We start from the raw sequence: 16,788 nt of genomic DNA on the forward strand, positions 1-16,788 counted from the left end.
ATTTTTATTTAATGAATCTGCACATTCTCACATGGAATCCTTTTTATCATGAGAGTGGCAGTAGCACAGAATGAAGTTAGGGTCACTGTGTATTTCATAGTGCTAGAGACGCGACACCTTACTGACTGTACTTCTTTTTAGTGGTGGAAGGCAGGTCACAAAGTGGGTAACTGGATTTAACTGATTTAACTGGATCAGGAAAGGCATGAGCATGGGTATTTTTAGGTAACTCTCCAGGTGATTCTAACATAGAACCAGGGCTGAGAACCGCTGCTGTATTACAATCTTGGTTTTTCAACCAGTGCTTAGATTCTTGTATTCATTAATTTAAAACACTGGCTCTTCTGTAATGGGTCTTTCCATCCTAGTTGGGAATTAGTCAAATCCTATTATTCCTGGGAAACCCACTAGTGCTCATTTGGACAATTAACTTATTCAAGAATGTACAGCATTCTGCTATCCAATGGATAATGAAGTTTTAGAAGCTTTCAAATTACTCCTTTGTTTTCCTTCAATGGAGATTTTAAATCTTTTAACATGCTCTGGAAAATATTTATCTCATGTGGCAGGTGGTAGAAGACAAGATCTGTCAAGCGGGATAACTTGATGACTGAATGGGCAGTGCAGGCCGAGGGCTGTCATCACTGACATTGCCCTGTGATCTGAAATGCCCGTTAACCTCCTGGGCTTGAATTTTCTTTGAAGAGTGTGATTGGTCATCTTTCTATTTACAGAGTACTGCTCAGCAAAAAAATAGGTTACAAAAAAAGGCTTTTGTTTCTCCATCACTGAAATATCTTAAGTGGCACCTTAGCACCTGTGTAGTGTAGTTGTACTTGATGGTCATAATGACCAGGAGGCTTTGTGATAGTGGTCCACAGCCTGGTGCATGTCAGAAGCAACAAGGGATGCCTGGCACTAGACCTGGAGATAATTATTTAACTGCATCAGGATAGGGCGTGAGCATGGGTATTTTTAACTAACTCCCCAGGTGATTCTAACATGGAACCTGGGTTGAGAATCACTGCCACAAGATATTCTTAAAAATGTTTTGCAGGCTGGATGCGGTGGCTCATGCTTGTAATCCCACAACTTTGGGAGGCTGAGGTGGGTGGATCACCTGAGGTCAGGAGTTCGAGACCAGCCTGGCTAATATGATGAAACCCTGTCCCTACTAAAAATACAATTAGCCGGGTGTGGTGGCGCACACCTGTAGTCTGAGCTACTCGGGAGGATGAGGCACGAGAATCACTTGAACGTAGGAGGCGGAGGTTGCCGTGAGCTGAGATTGCGCCATTGCACTCTAGCCTGGGTGACAGAGCAAGACTCCATCTCAAAAAAAAAAAAAAAAAAAAAAAAAAGTTTTGTAAGGCCAGGCACACTGTCTCATGCCTCTAATCCCAGCACTTTGGGTGGCCGAGGCAGGAGGATTGCTTGAGCCTAGGAGTTTAAGACCATCCTGGGCAACATGGTGAAACCCTGTCTCTACAAAAGATACAAAAATCACCCAGGTGTGGTGGCATGCACCTGTAGTCCCAGCTACTCGGGAGGCTGACGTGAGAAAATTGCTTGACCCTGGGACGTTGAGGCTACAGTAAGCGGTGATCACGCCACTGTACTCCAGCCTGAGCCACAGTGTGAGACTCTGTCTCAAAAAAAAAAAAAATTTTCTGAACCTTGAATTTCAAATCAAGTTTGGCAGTCTGGTGTATATTTTCTGGCTATTAAATTATTGGAATATTGGAGTTCCATATTCGATAACTAGTATTCTCCTGGGGCCCAGGGAGCAGGAATTGCACTGTTTTGTGATTAGAGTAATGAAGTTATTATTGTGTCTAAACGACTCCATTTTTACATCTCTTAGAGGTGCTGGTGGAGTCAGTCCCTATGCATGACCCAGGTTTGAGGAATGTGAGTACTTTCAGGGATTGCCAGGAGCGGTGAGGGCCAGAAGTTAATGCTTCTCTGAGTGGCAGCTTAATGTATTGTCATAATTGTACGCATCTGAGAGCATTGATTCTATATTGTTGGCCCTTGTCCCAGTGACAGTAGGAAAGTGGGTATCTTTCACATAAAGCTTTTTTCCCCCTCTTATCATTTTAATAATGAATTTCACCTCTTTCTGTGGTTTCCAGGAGTAGGGTGCTCTGTGAGTTCTCTGCAGAAGCTGTTGTCTGCAGTAAAGTCCTGATCTGTCACTGGGAACAGCTTTCTTCTGACAAATGTAGCTGAATTGGTTGGCAGAAGGATGGCAGGGAGGTAAAAGGGCAGGGAGTGGTTATAAATCCTCTAAAACGCCATCAATTGAACTCTTACAATGGGAGACAGTGTCTTTGACGACATGTTCCAAATGGTTGATACAAATATTCAATTTCAAAGGATTTCTGCTGTGTTTTCAGAGGGCAGGGGACAAAAATGCCAGGAAATTGTTAGAATTCTTGCCTTGATGTCTTTGATGTTCTCAAAATAGTGTAAAAAACATGAAATTTATTATCAGGTAGACTTAGGTTTGAATTTGGCTTCTGCCACTTACTGTGTGCTTCTAGGGCAAAATTTTGAGCCTCACTTTTCTTAGCTGTAAGATGAGAATCCTAATACCTACCTACCATTTTACTCTTATCAAGGTGAATTAATTCATATAATACATGGAAAACATCTAATACAATGCTTGGCACAGAGCTGGTACTTCATAAATGGTAGCTATTTCTGGAACTACTATAATAGTGGTAGTAATTAATGATAATGGCCTGTATGTCCACTTAGCCTTTGGTGGGGATGGCAAGGGGGTGTTGAAAGAGGCTCATCCGGGAAGGGTATACTCAGAATTTTCATCCTCACGTAGTCAACCTGTTATAATTTAGAGTCTCATCACATATTAATCCTTTAAAATGCAGTCACTCTCTAGAAGAGTTCATTTCACTGATTACTCATTTTGTGTACATCCTGCTGTTTAACTCAGAGGGCCTAGAATACAGATTTTTTATGTAAACAGTATGGACAGGGGGTTAGTAGAGGAGAGGGGAAAATATAATTTGGGGATTACTTTGGCCATAAGTCACACCTGGTGTCATGGTTTGGTGTGGAGTTTGGACACCCGGAAAAGGAAAGGTTAGATTATTGGGAAGTTGGGAAGAGGAGATGCCAGAATGGGTGACAGGAGGGTGGTAGGGACCCAACTACAATTTAGAATTTCCTGTGCAGGGTTCTCTGTTAGGTTTGCCTGTGTGTTGCCTTGAGTTTGTCTTGGTGTCCCTTCTGTAATTTGCCATCAATTGGCAGTGTCTAGAGTACAGTTCCATTTCATTGAAGCACTCAGTCTAGAGTATAAAACATTTATGTGAATCAGTGGAAACTGAATTTGCATGGCTGAGGATCTGTACTGCAGTTTCAGAAAAGTCAGTATAGTTTAATTGAGGTATAAAGGGCTCTCCTCCCCATTTGACTTGTGACAAGTTGAGAAATACAAAAAATGAGGCAGATGGAAGATTAAAACACCATCTTTATTACCAGTAAAACTGATGCCAGAGAATAGGGTTTACCCCTGTAGGCAAACATTCCCAATATTTAACCCTAGAATTAGACAGACACTCACCCAGACACATTATAGAACCTGTGGTGGGAAAGAGCAGAGACAAATATGTCTTTCTTTCTTTTTTTTTTTTTTTGAGATGGAGTCTCGCTCTGTCACCCAGGCTGGAGTGTAGTGGTGCAATCTCGGCTCACTGCAAGCTCCGCCTCCCGGGTTCACGCCATTCTCCTGCCTCAGCCTCTCGAGTAGCTGGGACTACAGACTACAGGTGCCTGCCACCATGCCTGGCTAATTTTTTTTTGTATTTTTAGTGGAGGCAGGGTTTCACCGTGTTAGCCAGGATGGTCTCAATCTCCTGACCTCGTGATCCGCCCACCTTGGCCTCCCAAAGTGCTGGGATTACAGGCGTGAGCCACTGCGCTCGGCCAGTACTTTCTTTTTTTGAGACAGAGTCTCACTCTGTTGCCCAGGCTGGAGTGCAGTGGCACAATCTTGGCTCACTGCAACCTCCATCTCCTGGGTTCCAGTGATCATTCTGCTTCAGCCTCCCTAGTAGCTGGGACTATAGACATGGGCCACCACGCCCAGCTAATTTTTGTATTTTTAGTAGGGACGGAGTTTCACCATGTAGGCCAGGCTAGCCTTGAACTCCTGACCTCAAGTACTCCGCCCGTCTCAGCCTCCCAAAGTGCTGTGATTACAGGCGTGAGCCTCTGTGCCCTCCCCTGAATATGTACTTTCTGCTAGAAGCCTGGCTCCCAGGCGAAGAGAGGAAGGGACAGGCTCGATCCCAAGTTCAACAAAATGACAAGTTACTCCTCCTCTCTTGGAGAAAAATTACATGGGGAGTCAGAGAGAGGCCAGAAGTACGCTGCTAGGAGATCCTGCATGTGGAAGGACACATGAGGATTGGAGACTTCATTTTACTGTATCATGTCTGCATAAATTAAACCTAAGTTCTAGCAAATTTGGAAGTAGTAATTCATACTTAAAAAAAACAAATTGGAGTGGTTTAAATGTCACTCCGATCACCAAGAACCTATCATGGTCCCCGTGACCTGCAGAAAATAATCCAGAGTCCTTAACCTGGTTTTGAAAACCTCTCCTGATGTGGCCCCATCCTGCCTATGAGCCTTCCTTCCCTTCATGATGTTCAAATGCAGATGTAAAGTCTAATCAGTGCCCTCATCATCCTCTGAACAGTTCATTCTTGCTCCCACGTTCCTGCTGGATTATCCTTTCCACTTCTTGCCTGTTCATCCAAAGTGTACTCATCTGGGCCAGGCGCGGTGGCTCATGCCTGTAATCCCAGCACTTTGGGAGGCTGAGGTGGGGGGATCACTTGAGGTCAGGAGTTCAAGACTAGCCTGGCTGACATGGTGAAACCCCATCTCTACTAAAAATACAAAAATTAGCCAGGCATGGTGGCGTGTGCCTGTAATCCCAGCTATTTGGGAGGCTGAGGCACAAGAATCACTTGAACCCGGGAGGCGGAGGTTGCAGTGAGCTGAGATTGCGCCATTGCACTCCAGCCTGGGGTGACAGAGCGAGACTCTGTCTTTAAAAAAAAAAAAAAATGTGTATTCATCTGTTAGGTCTCAATACAAGCACTGCTGTGGGCAGAAGCCTTGCACTGAAGCATATGCTGACTTCTCTCATCTCCAAACTACCAATGAACTTTCACATAGGACTGCACTGCTTAGTACTTGTTCATCAAATGAGCTTTATCTGCCAATTGTTGTAAGTTTTTTGAGGGATAAATGTTTCTTATACTTCTTTTGTGTATCCTCGGCTGCTAGGATATTGTACACCTGGAAAACACTCAATATATATGCAGTTGGTTAAATAGATGTGTCAAAAGAAAGTGGCTAGCACTCTTATCACTATATTAGAATAGAGTGATGTGTTGGTTATGCTGGAAAATAAAATACCAGGGCAAAGAATTGAGATTAGCACTTAGTTTTATGTCACTGACATGGAATCAAAGAATGCTTTGGAACAGACTTTTGTAACAGAGAGGGTAGATCATCTATTTCATCATTTTACAGCAGAGAAAACAAAGGCTCATGATTTGGAAAGAAATGTTCAGAGTCTGTGAGCTTAATATTTGTGAGAGGAATAGAGGATATGAAGCAGATGATCTTTCAGTTCTTTAATATTTGATTATGTTTACAAGGTTTGTGTGGTAGCTTTATGTTTGCATTAGAGAGTCCTCTAAGTGTTCCAAAGTGCTTTTCTATTATCCTGTAGATCCTCACTTCTTTATGTGCTCGCCAGAATCTGTGGAGGAAGGCACTTTTCACAGAAGCCTTCACATCTCATCGTTAACCTTCTTCATTGACACATGTCAACTCACTGCGGTAGATTACATAGTATGCAGGCCTGAGACATCAGGCTTGTTTTCCATTTGTAGCAGTTGGGACACCAGAATATTACTTCACTTGCCCGTGGTCACCAGATGCTAAGAATTAAAATGCAAGTGTCTTATATTCATTCCCATTGCAGACCATTTTCTACTACTCCATGATGTTTTTCTCTTCTTTAAATTATCATCTGGAGACCCTGAGAGAATCCTGGCTGAGAAAGGAAGCACATTTGTGATTCCCTGATCAGCAAAGAGATCGGTTAATGCAAGTACCTTAAGCACCCAGGGTAGAAGGTTATGAACCCCAGGTTGGAGAAAGGATGGCCTGGCTTTGATGAGTGCTGAGAGAGGACACTGCCCTGTGCCAGAGTGGAACAGGAAGTGGGAGCTGATACCTGAGAAGGACAGGTCAGCTAGCCAGCTCTCAGGGAGGGGTTTCCAGGACAGCCTCATTACTTGCTTTATGTTGTAGACTTCTCAAGACATCCATGATCATATTTAACTGTTGTACAAAAATAGCAAACAAAATATAAGTAGTGTTTTGGTCATTTGTGCCACTGTTTTTTTCCAGTAAATTTAAAAAAATTTTTGGTTTTTAACTTAAAAAAAAATGTTAGTGTTGTCTCTTATTGGTTAGTTAACAGAAAAGCTAATAGAGAAGTTAGTCTGTCTAGTGTATATTTTTAAACAGATTTCAAACACTGAGTTGTTGCATGAGTAAGTCATGAAGTCAATTTGGTAGGTCACAATTAGCTCTTAAAGTTGCATAAAATAGAAAATATCAGAGTGCATTGCACTTAGTAATGGTGAATACTAGATATTATTGTAAAATATTTTTATTTTGATGAGTCATGGTGTTAAAAAGTTTGAAAACACTGAATGGGAGAATGTTATTAGATTACTTGTTACTTGATGTTACATTTCTGCTTTATCATGGGCTGCAAATAAATGTTAGTTGGTATTCTTTAGTTCTAAAACATTCATTCGTTAATTATTTCATTCAACATATATATTTTAAGCACCCAGTATATGCCAGGCACTGTTCTAAGTGTTTGCTGGGGTTGAGATATCTATAGCAATTTACTTACAAAGCATATCTTATTTCTCTTACTCAGAGAAAACACTGAATCGGTGTGCCTAAGGTTTAGCTGTGGATAACAGAAAACTCCCTTTTATATTACAGAAAACTCCCTTTAATGATCCTTTCATATTCTGCACACCACTTCTATTTACAACTCACTAGTCAAGACATACATAGTAACATCTAGATGCAAAGGAAGCAGGGAAGTGTGGTTTTTTATTATAAGGTCAGGGTTTATTCCCAAGGAAGAGAGGGAGAATAAATATTGGGGAGACATTTAGTAGTGCCTGCCATAAACCTCAAAGCTTCTTACATGTAAACAAAATTTCATTTCCATTGATGGGAAACTGGAAATTTCTATTATTATAATTATTGGAAAGGCACAGGCTTGGCAGGGCCACTGCATAGAGTTGGGCAGGTTGTCTACTGCACAAGGGCAGCCTGCTGAGGGTGCAGATAGGAGAGATGGTGTTCATGTTCCGTTTGCCAGACTTTGTGTCCCGGCATGGGGCTGTGTCCACCCACAGGAAGAGGCACCCTTATCTAATTGGCAGAAGACACCTTCTTCTCTGGCCAAGCCATCTGCTTACCAAACTGTGGGCCTGGGGGGCTACTTTGCCCAAAGAGATCTATTTCTAATTTGCAGAAATGCCCTATATGGGCTGGCTGTGGCTCAGAGGCCAGTCTTAACTAGCCTAGAGGTCATCTTATGCATTTGACCCTGACATACCTGATTCTACCCCTTCTTCTAGTATAGCTCTTCTTGCTTGGTTTTATATTTTTAAAATAATAGAAGTTAGCTGACAAAACTGTGTGCAGTGTCTTATCACAGATAGGCACAGAGTAAATTTTCAGAGGTTGAGAAGGTCTACAGGCCCTGCAGAGTTTCCTCATCCCTGACCTCTCTGTAGCACCTCACGTCACTTGTCTTCCATTGTGGGAAAGGAAATTAGTGTTATAAATTAAGCTTACATTGATCTCTGATTTGTAATGGAAAATTAGATATCTTTCTTTTTTCAACTTCAACAAGTGCATGAGGGAGATAATGGTACCAAACAATTGGGTTCTTAAGCATCAGAATTATGAAAAGATAGAAAGGGTACCACCCTCCTTACACACAGAGAATTAAAAAAAAAAAACCCACACCAAACCCCACCTTATCAAAGGCAGCCAGGTGGTATTCATCTTGGAAACAAATGCAGAGAGTGGAGGGAAGATCTGGTCTGAAAGTTGGTGTGAATCTTTTATTCTTTCCCTGCACTCTCCTAAGAGAACATTAAAAATTTATCAGCAACAAAGGCCCTGCAAGCTTTTCTTCAAGTAAGAAAACCAAAAAGCAAGGACAACAGAGAAGGAGTTTAGTCTGTTTATTTTATCTTCTTGCTATAATTTTCTCTCACCCCACACTAAGTTCTTTTTGAGGGCTTGCTGTCCCCTCATTTTTGTGTGACTTGTGTTTCAGGTGAGGTAAAGCAGGAATCATTCTGATGGGATGCTCCTCTGTGATTATCCAGTGCCAGATGACGTGCAGGTCTGAGACAACAGAGAGAAACGACCAGAATAACTGCAATTATTGAATTTGTTTGGGCAGATGTATGTGTGTTTTCTGCCTTCCCATTGTATTGAGGTCTTTCCAGTGCTCATGGAAAATAAGCTAGGAGTGAAATCTGTCTTTTGTCATCAGAGTTTGCTTTGTTACAGTTTTAGTGTCTAGGAAAATTGGTCTAAACTTAAATTCCACTCCCAAATGATACATTTAACCCATCAGGGAGATTGTGTGTGTGTGGCAGGGGGTGGGGGGTGGGGTGGGGGAGGAGTTGGGGGGGTTGCGTGGAATGGAATGGCAGGCATTAGATGCTTCCTTTTTGCAGTGGTTCTCAGATACTTCATTCTAGAGAAGCTGCTGGTTGGGGTTCCGGCCCATGAACCATTTCCCCTCTACTGTGGGTTTTAAAGTCAGTCTCATCAGCATTCAGTAGTATTGTCTTATTAATCAGGAAGATAAATAGGGAGAAGCCTGAGGAAGTATTTCTTTTTTTTTTTTTCCAGTGGATCACTTTTCGAGGTTGCCATAATTCAAGAGCATGGAATGAGTTACGCTCTGTATTTTCAATGAAATGTTATTCACTATAAATGGAAAATTTCCCCTGCTGTTCAGACATTGTAAAATTAATATAACTATCCTGCTAAGGAAGGCATCCCCAACATGGGCTGTGAAAATCCAGTGTTTTTATTAGTAACAGGGCTGCTGATTTCCATCTTGACACACTTATTGATTACTCTGAGTATCTGGCGGTGCATCAGGTCCTTTGAGAATTCATGTTGCAGGTCAGTTGTAGTCATTTCTGCAGTAAGTTTGCAATCTTAAAGGATGAATATGTGTATTATGAAAACCGAGAAGGGGAACTGACAGCCTAGAAAAGGGGAGTCTGAGAGGTTTAATAAGAATTCTGGAATAGCAAAGTTGAGTTTTAGGGGGACAGCATTTCTCCATCACCACTTATTAAGATGAGGGCAGGGTAAGGTACGATTTAAATTACAGCAGGTGGAATTTCCCTTTATAATGAGGAGTACTTTCTTCTGATGCAAAAGATTATGAGCCTTGACTAAGCTGTGTTGCCGAAAGAAGCCGTGTAATCTCTGTTTGAGTTTGAAAGAAGGGTGTCGTGGGTGTTTGTGTTTTGGCAGCCCAGCACCAGACCTCTTTTTCTTTCTAAGCCTGTCTCTCCAGCCTTCTGGTGATTCTGTGAGACACCTCTTCAGTAAATATCTTTTCTGCTTGGACCATCTGGAGTTAGTTCTCATAAGATTGTTGGGACTCAAATAACTGAAACAGTATGCTTAGAATAGTCCTTAGTTACATACTAGGTGCTCAATAACTGGTCAGTGATGTTGTTTTTATTGTTTCTCAAATTGTAACCAAGAAGTTTGAATCAAAAAGGGACTCTTTGTGGAACAATTAGTAAACAGGAAAGAGAAGAACCAGGTGATCTTTGGAATACCCCTCAGATCTTTGTTTCTGAGCCAAAATGCCCCCATATTTCCTTGTTAATTATTACCTCAGGACCATGCTATGAATTACCTTTCTTATGGGGTATTTGGGTATTCAATAGTTAAACTTTATTAGATGAGGTTCAAGTATAATGGATCATATACTGCATTATACTCTAATAAATTATATCATAATGAAGCTGTAGGGTACAAATTATACACACATAGTATAGGAAAGGAGGCTATAGACATAGCCATTTGCTGAATCCTCCAAGGAGAGAGGTTTATGATAAGCAAGCAAAAATAACTTTGGATGTGATGAAAGCAGTAACCCTTCAACTTGGCCAACCCTAGTTGCAGCATCGGCCCATTGGACATAGGACCATTTTTATTGGCAATGACAGCTTTATTCGTGTTCTGTCAGTATTGGTCAGCTTGTCCTGTGGGATTAGAATCAGGTTTAGATTGGCTAACATTGGCAAATACCGATGAAAATATGTTTTAGGGAGTTTCTGTGTCCCCTCTTAACCACAGCCTGTTCTAGGACACACTGAATCTTTGGGGCTGAGGTAGCCCATCCCTTGTGACCACCTCAAAATCTTCTGATTCTATAAAATGCCTGGGAGGGAATGGGGAGGGAGTGGAAATGGATGAGGTGTTCATTTTCTATAAGGGGGGGTTGTACCTTCCCCCTCCACCCCCGAAAATATGTATAGACAGGCAAATTTTGTTCTTTTGCCACCAACACTCCTGCCAACTTCCTGGTCCTTTTTTTTGGCCTCAATTTGGCTTATTTTAAACTGATGACCCGAGTCAGGAAATAATAGCCATCCTTTACTGAGTCCCTTCTATGTGTTGAGATTTATGCACATTCTCTTTAATCCTCTTAATACTTTCAAAGATATTGATTATCCCAATTTTGCAGAGGAGGAAACAGGCTTAGTTTAAATAACACAATCAAGGTTATACAGGTAATAAATGTTAGGATTTGAACTCTAGTTTGTGTAGCTCCAAAGCCTCTCCTTTTTCTGAAAACCACTCTCTATTATCTTCCTCTCGCTGTTTTCCTCAAAACCTCATTTTCTACTCAGAGCTGGCAACCATATTCTCTGCAAGGCTAACATAACTTCTGGTATAGACCTCACATAGGTTCAGGTCTTAAGTAGAACTTCCTAATGCATTTGCCCTCTGCTTACAACAGCAAAACACTCAGAACTGTGTTTTGTTCATCTTTCTGTCCCTAGCACTCAGTACAGAGCTTTCACACCTGCATAAATGTTTGTTGAATAGGGCCATTCCTGATATGTTCCCATTGCGAGGAGGTGTAGGAAAAGTTAGGAACCCCAAAGGAGCAGCATCCATAGCAGTTGACAGTATTCATGACAAGGTAATCTGAACACTGAGAACAAAATGGGAAATGCAGAAAAACAACCAAATCCCAGATACTAAAGTTTGTACTTCGGGGACGGGTAGTCAGTGTTTATTCAGGTACCTCAAATTTGGGCCAGTTAAATGCATTGAGAGCAGCTCCAGGGAAGCAGTGCTTAGTGAGGAAGCCACATGGCCTTGGGAACACCACCACTGCCTGTGGTGTGAGTGGCACTGCCTCCCACATGTGCCTCTTGTGCCTGGTTTTTCCCCAGGCAGACAGACCCCAGCTCCAAATTCCATTGGGGAGATGAGTGGTGTTTCACTATTCAGGGCCTGGAAGGACCCTGAAAAGCCATTTGTTCACTGCTTCCCTTTTCTCCCAGAAGGTATAAATTTATTATACCAATATATTTAATGTATTACAGATCCATTGAAGAAATGCTGGGAGAAAAAGGGCAGAGATTGGCTTTTATTTTAATACACTTTCCTCAAAATATGTTACTGAAATCCTCATTGTAGCCACTCTGTTTCCTCCTTCCTCAAATATTTTAGGAATAAATCAGCAAACTTGCTGACTTTGGCTGTCACCTCCATTCACCTCCCCAGCTGGCCTCTGGCGGTGCTAGCAGTGTAGCGTGTGGCCTAGAGGTCGTGGAGCAGAAGGGAGGCATAGGGGAGCCGACGGGAGGGAGCTGGAATCATCAACTGCAGACTATTTTCAGATCTGGAGTCATTGAACATTTTCTGTCCTGAATTTTTGGCTGAAACAGTAGAGCTGCTTGCTGAGAACCAGGGCGTCTGTCTTCCCTTTTGTACTTAAATGTTCTTCTTGGCGCTTCGTGTCCTTGGAGGGGAGAAGATGGCTGCAAGGAGCCTTTCCAGCTGCTGCCCTTGGCTGTAGGTGGGTGGATGTGCCTCCCACCTTTCCGTTGGCTTGGCTCTCTCTGGCAGCAGCGGGTAGGCTCGTAGCCTGTGTTCCCTGTTAAGACCCTTTCACTCCTGTTTCGTGTGATCCAGCCTTGTCATTCTTTTCCCCTCTGCTGATTTCAGTGGGAGCTTCACTCTGGTTGGACCCACTGGGGCTGATGACTCACTGATAACCCAGGTGAACCAGCAGTTAGCTAGTTTTTTCCTCTGTTATCAAAGGAAAAGCCAAGGAAGGGTGGCTTCTAACTTGGAGAGGGTGCCACAGTCACCTGACCCCACTGCCTGCCACCTGCCTGAGTGACAGAAGGTAGGATCCATCTGTTTGTTCCAATGTGACTAGATCACAAAAAAACAATTAGCAGCTTGGAAATGTATTTTTCAGGACACACATAAACCTGCCATTATAGGGAGGATTCTGGTGCTAATTTAGATGCAAATGGGATCGCCCAACTAGAGCTGATTACAGAAAGGTCAGGATGTCTATATGCTCAATTTCACTCCTACGCCGTGCAATAAGTTAATGTGCTGCTGCAGTTGTGGGCATGATGGCTGGGTTTGGTTCTGGCTTTAATTTTTTTTAGAGAGCTTTGGTTTTATAGAAGTAGCATGTGATGCGTGGTGTCACCTCCTCCCTTCCCACCCACCTCCTTTTTAAAAGAAAACACACCGTCCATTTTGCCTATTTCTGAGAAGCTTGAATTCTAATAAAAAATAAAAACACACTTTTGGAGCTCTTAGCCTAAGACAAAAAAGAGTAGATTGACTGTAAATTCAGTTGCCATCCTGTTCAGAAAACTGATCTCACCTATGTGTGCACTTCTTCCAGGCCAGACCATGCTGGGTTATAGCCTGGAGCATAGGGAACTGGTGATGAGAACTGGTGGGTGAAAGCATGGCATAGATGATTGTGAACTGTGCTCCTGTGGTGTTTTTCAGATGTTTTTGGCTGCAGCTCACAGTCAGAAATAATATTTTGTATGTTTGCATATATATGTATATTTACTGAATTTGCAAGCAAAGCACATATATTTAATGTATCGTATTATGTATATTTTCAACAAAATATGTATACACAAGTTTGACAAAACAGGACTTGCCCTTACTACATGCAGGGCACTCTAATATTTTCTATTGGAATCTGGTCTAAACCATTAATGAAATAATAGACTGAATTCACTACCCACTGTTGGATCTCAAACTGTAGTTTCAAAAACACCAGCTTAAGAGATTGGTGAAGATTCTTGGCATGAAGAAGGACCCGGACAAGGGCTATAGGAGTGTGGAGAAGATGGGCAGAGATTTATTTCCAAGGATGGACTAAATGGGACTCAATAGCAGTAAAGTCAGGTACCTAAGTCAGGCCTCTATTCTGGAACTTGGGTTGAAAAGTAATCACATAATAGTGCTTAAGCAGATACATTCTTTAGAGTAACAACTGTTCTTATCTTATCAGGGATAATTACTCGTTTGTGGACACTGAGTTTTCTTTAGGTTATTTCAGTCATTGTGGCCCACCTTTAGTATGAAATAACATTCTTAAGCTTTAGTATCCCTAAACTTTATTATTGCGTATGATATGGCAGTAAGGTAGAACATCATTTACTGTTTCTATTAGTATTTCTATGTAAATTTGTAGCTACCTGCAATTCTTTATAGAACAAGTTAAATAAATATTGATAGTCATCTCTAAGACAGAGGTCTTACTTGTATTAGCAGCTGATTGTCCATCATGGGTGCATGAAGAAGATGCTACTTTCCAGTCTTGCTAACACTTCTTTGGGGCATTAGCAGAAGATTTTGTTTTACATTCTGCACAGCAGAGCATCTTTTCCCTGGTGGTTTATTGTTAGCTTTCCAGTGATCACACTTAGGCTCTGGTCTCATCCTCGTTAAGGAGGTTGCCTATTTGGGGGGATTAGAGGAAGTTTCTGAAAGCAAGATAATGGGACAGGAAAAGATTTTCTGGTATAAAAAGCTCCTAAAGGCTCTGAGGATATGGTAGAAGGAAAAGATGGAAGAAGGGAGCCAGATTTTCCTGGTTTGGGTATTAGTTTAAGGTGAGTATGATCTCAGTTTATAAAAATATGCAACTTAATGTTTAATGGACTCGGGTTTTTAATATTTATAGCATGTTATATAAATGCTGTCCCTCCAAGTACTTTCTTAAATCCTCTTAGCTTATAAATGACAGCTTTGATTTCTAAAAAGAAATGAAATCTTTTCATTTATCCAGCCTAACAGTAGTAAACAATAGATACTTAATGCCCTCCTTTCATGTTAGCCCACAAAGACTGAGACTTGTAGTCTAAGGAGTTGATTGCTGTGCTTTCAAGCTTACTGAGGTCATGTGTAACTTAAGGGGGGGGAAAAGCTGATGCTACATTATTGGTACAAAGGCTGGAATTCTGTATAACATGTCAGTTCAGCAGTGTTCCATAGATAAGCTGAAAATATTGTGTTACAGAAACTACATACATGGCCTGTTTGGAATGATTATGCAACTTTTTTCTAGTGATCAAGGTTGTTGGGGAATTAGATTTTTGCCTAAATCATTTAGGATTAAGTTTCTGCTAAAGGATCCCAAGTTTGCAGTAGTGAAGTGGATGTGAGCTAATGTAGGGTTGTTGTGAGTCATTTCCCCCTCAGCTATGATTGATGACATCAGTTATTACAGAGATCTTTATAAAAAATGTTTCTACTCTCTGGGGCCTTCAGGACACATGTAGAGGATAAAGGATAATTAAAAGTTAAACTAAACTCTGGCAAATATAAATCACTAGATCTTTGGGGCTATCATTCACTCAGGGAGAAGTACGTTCCATGTGCCAGGCTTTGTGCATTGCATTGAGGTAATAAAGAAAAGACACAGTGTGCATCCCAGGGCGGCATTAGGAGTGCTTCATATATGGGACTAGAAAACACTGGGAAACACAAAGATGAAAGTAGTTTGTTTCAGAAGCAGGGGCAGACCATGAAAAGCACTCTTCCCAATGCAATTTATTTGTTAAATGTTTGATGGTTACCTATTTCTGTTGCTATATTTGGGCCACAGAGAGCTTTTTACAGTTGGTCAGATGACATAGTGGTGTATTGAATGTCTGAGAGCTTGCGTTGTTGGCACCGAGCTAGGGGAAGGGGATTTGCGCTATGATATGTACTCAGACCACTGTGGATTGACTTCTCGTTAGATACTAATGCACTGGATAAGCATGCCTTGCTTAGATAAAGAAAACAGACACACTGACTTGGTAATATCTTATCCACCTGGGCTCATTTATCCAGAAGATAGCTGAGCACCAAGAACTTTTTAAAAGTAATTTAAACAGCCAAAATAGATGGCGCCAAGCCTTTGTGCACAGATGCATCCACTCAGGGCTCATCTACACTTATGTAGCAGATCTGGACATCTGGTTTCTAAACTAATCTGTGGATTTTAAAAGCCTAAAATTAAAAGGGGAAGAGGAATGGAATATAAAAGGAATGGCGCAGTAACCGTAAGATAATGTGACACCTAACACTTTTAAAGAAAGAGAATGAAAGAGGATTTTAAAAAATGGAAAAGGGAAAATAAAAATCACTCAAAAAGTATTGCCATCTGTTTTGTTTAGAATCGCATGCATTTGACTCATGGTGGAGGGATTACTAAGATTTCTAGGGTGTGTGGTATTAGAATCTGAAAGTTCGAACTATTTCTCTGGTGGTTTTCACGCATTCAGGTGTGGCTGTTTCTTTATGCTTCTGCGGGGCAATTGATGACCCTGGGAATGACCTCTATTCATCAAGAGATGGTATATTCTCATCTTAGGAGGACAAAGATGTATATGCTAGCTCTTAAAATACTCCCAATAAAAATGTTTAAGGTTAGAATTTTGATACTTGAAGCATCAAATCCTCGGCTTCTTGAAAAACTTGGCTCTTCAGAGTCTTATTCACTGAAAAATTGACACTTTACTGCATGAGAAAATTACACCAGGTAGCATATATTAATTTGTATTATAAAAAAGTCACAGTTACTTTATAAGCACTAAGTTTTTCTAGTACTTTATAAATAACATTTTATGTGTATTATTCAGTTATAAAAAATTTGACATGCAGCTCTCCAGAAACACATCTGAACATCTGTAGCACTTTGTGTCTGTACTGCTCCTTTGCAATTTATATGATCATTTTGCTTGTTATAGCTCATCTTTCTGGGCATAAAGAATGTTCTTATGTTTTCAGCTCCCCGTACATAACAGGTCCCAGTAAATGTTTATTGAATGACTAATAATGAAACAAGTTATTCCGAGCTTTCTAATTAATCCTTTACTAACCATGTAAATACTTTCCATTATCTTTTTTCTTCATTTTTGATTACACTCTAAAATCTTTATGGTATTTGAACTGCATTTGATGATTAGAGTTACCAGAACACTTGAATTGATTCTTTATGCCTTTCTTTTTCCTTATTGAATTAAAGGGTGGAAACAGCATGAGGTATAGTGGAATGTGAATAGGTTATGGGCTTCAATAAAGCTCTGAAGT

The 16,788-nt window shown here is 41.1% G+C and overlaps 1 protein-coding gene across 1 annotated transcript in view; it reads left to right on the forward strand.

Moving 5' to 3' along the window:
• The window catches only part of FHIP1A (FHF complex subunit HOOK interacting protein 1A), a 256,592-nt gene that overhangs the window by 200,569 nt on the left and 39,235 nt on the right, over positions 1–16,788 (forward strand). The gene's annotated exons all lie outside the window — the stretch shown is intronic.

The sequence above is a fragment of the Pongo abelii genome, chromosome 3, assembly GCF_028885655.2.
Source record: "Pongo abelii isolate AG06213 chromosome 3, NHGRI_mPonAbe1-v2.0_pri, whole genome shotgun sequence".
Classification (NCBI taxonomy): Eukaryota; Metazoa; Chordata; class Mammalia; order Primates; family Hominidae; genus Pongo; species Pongo abelii.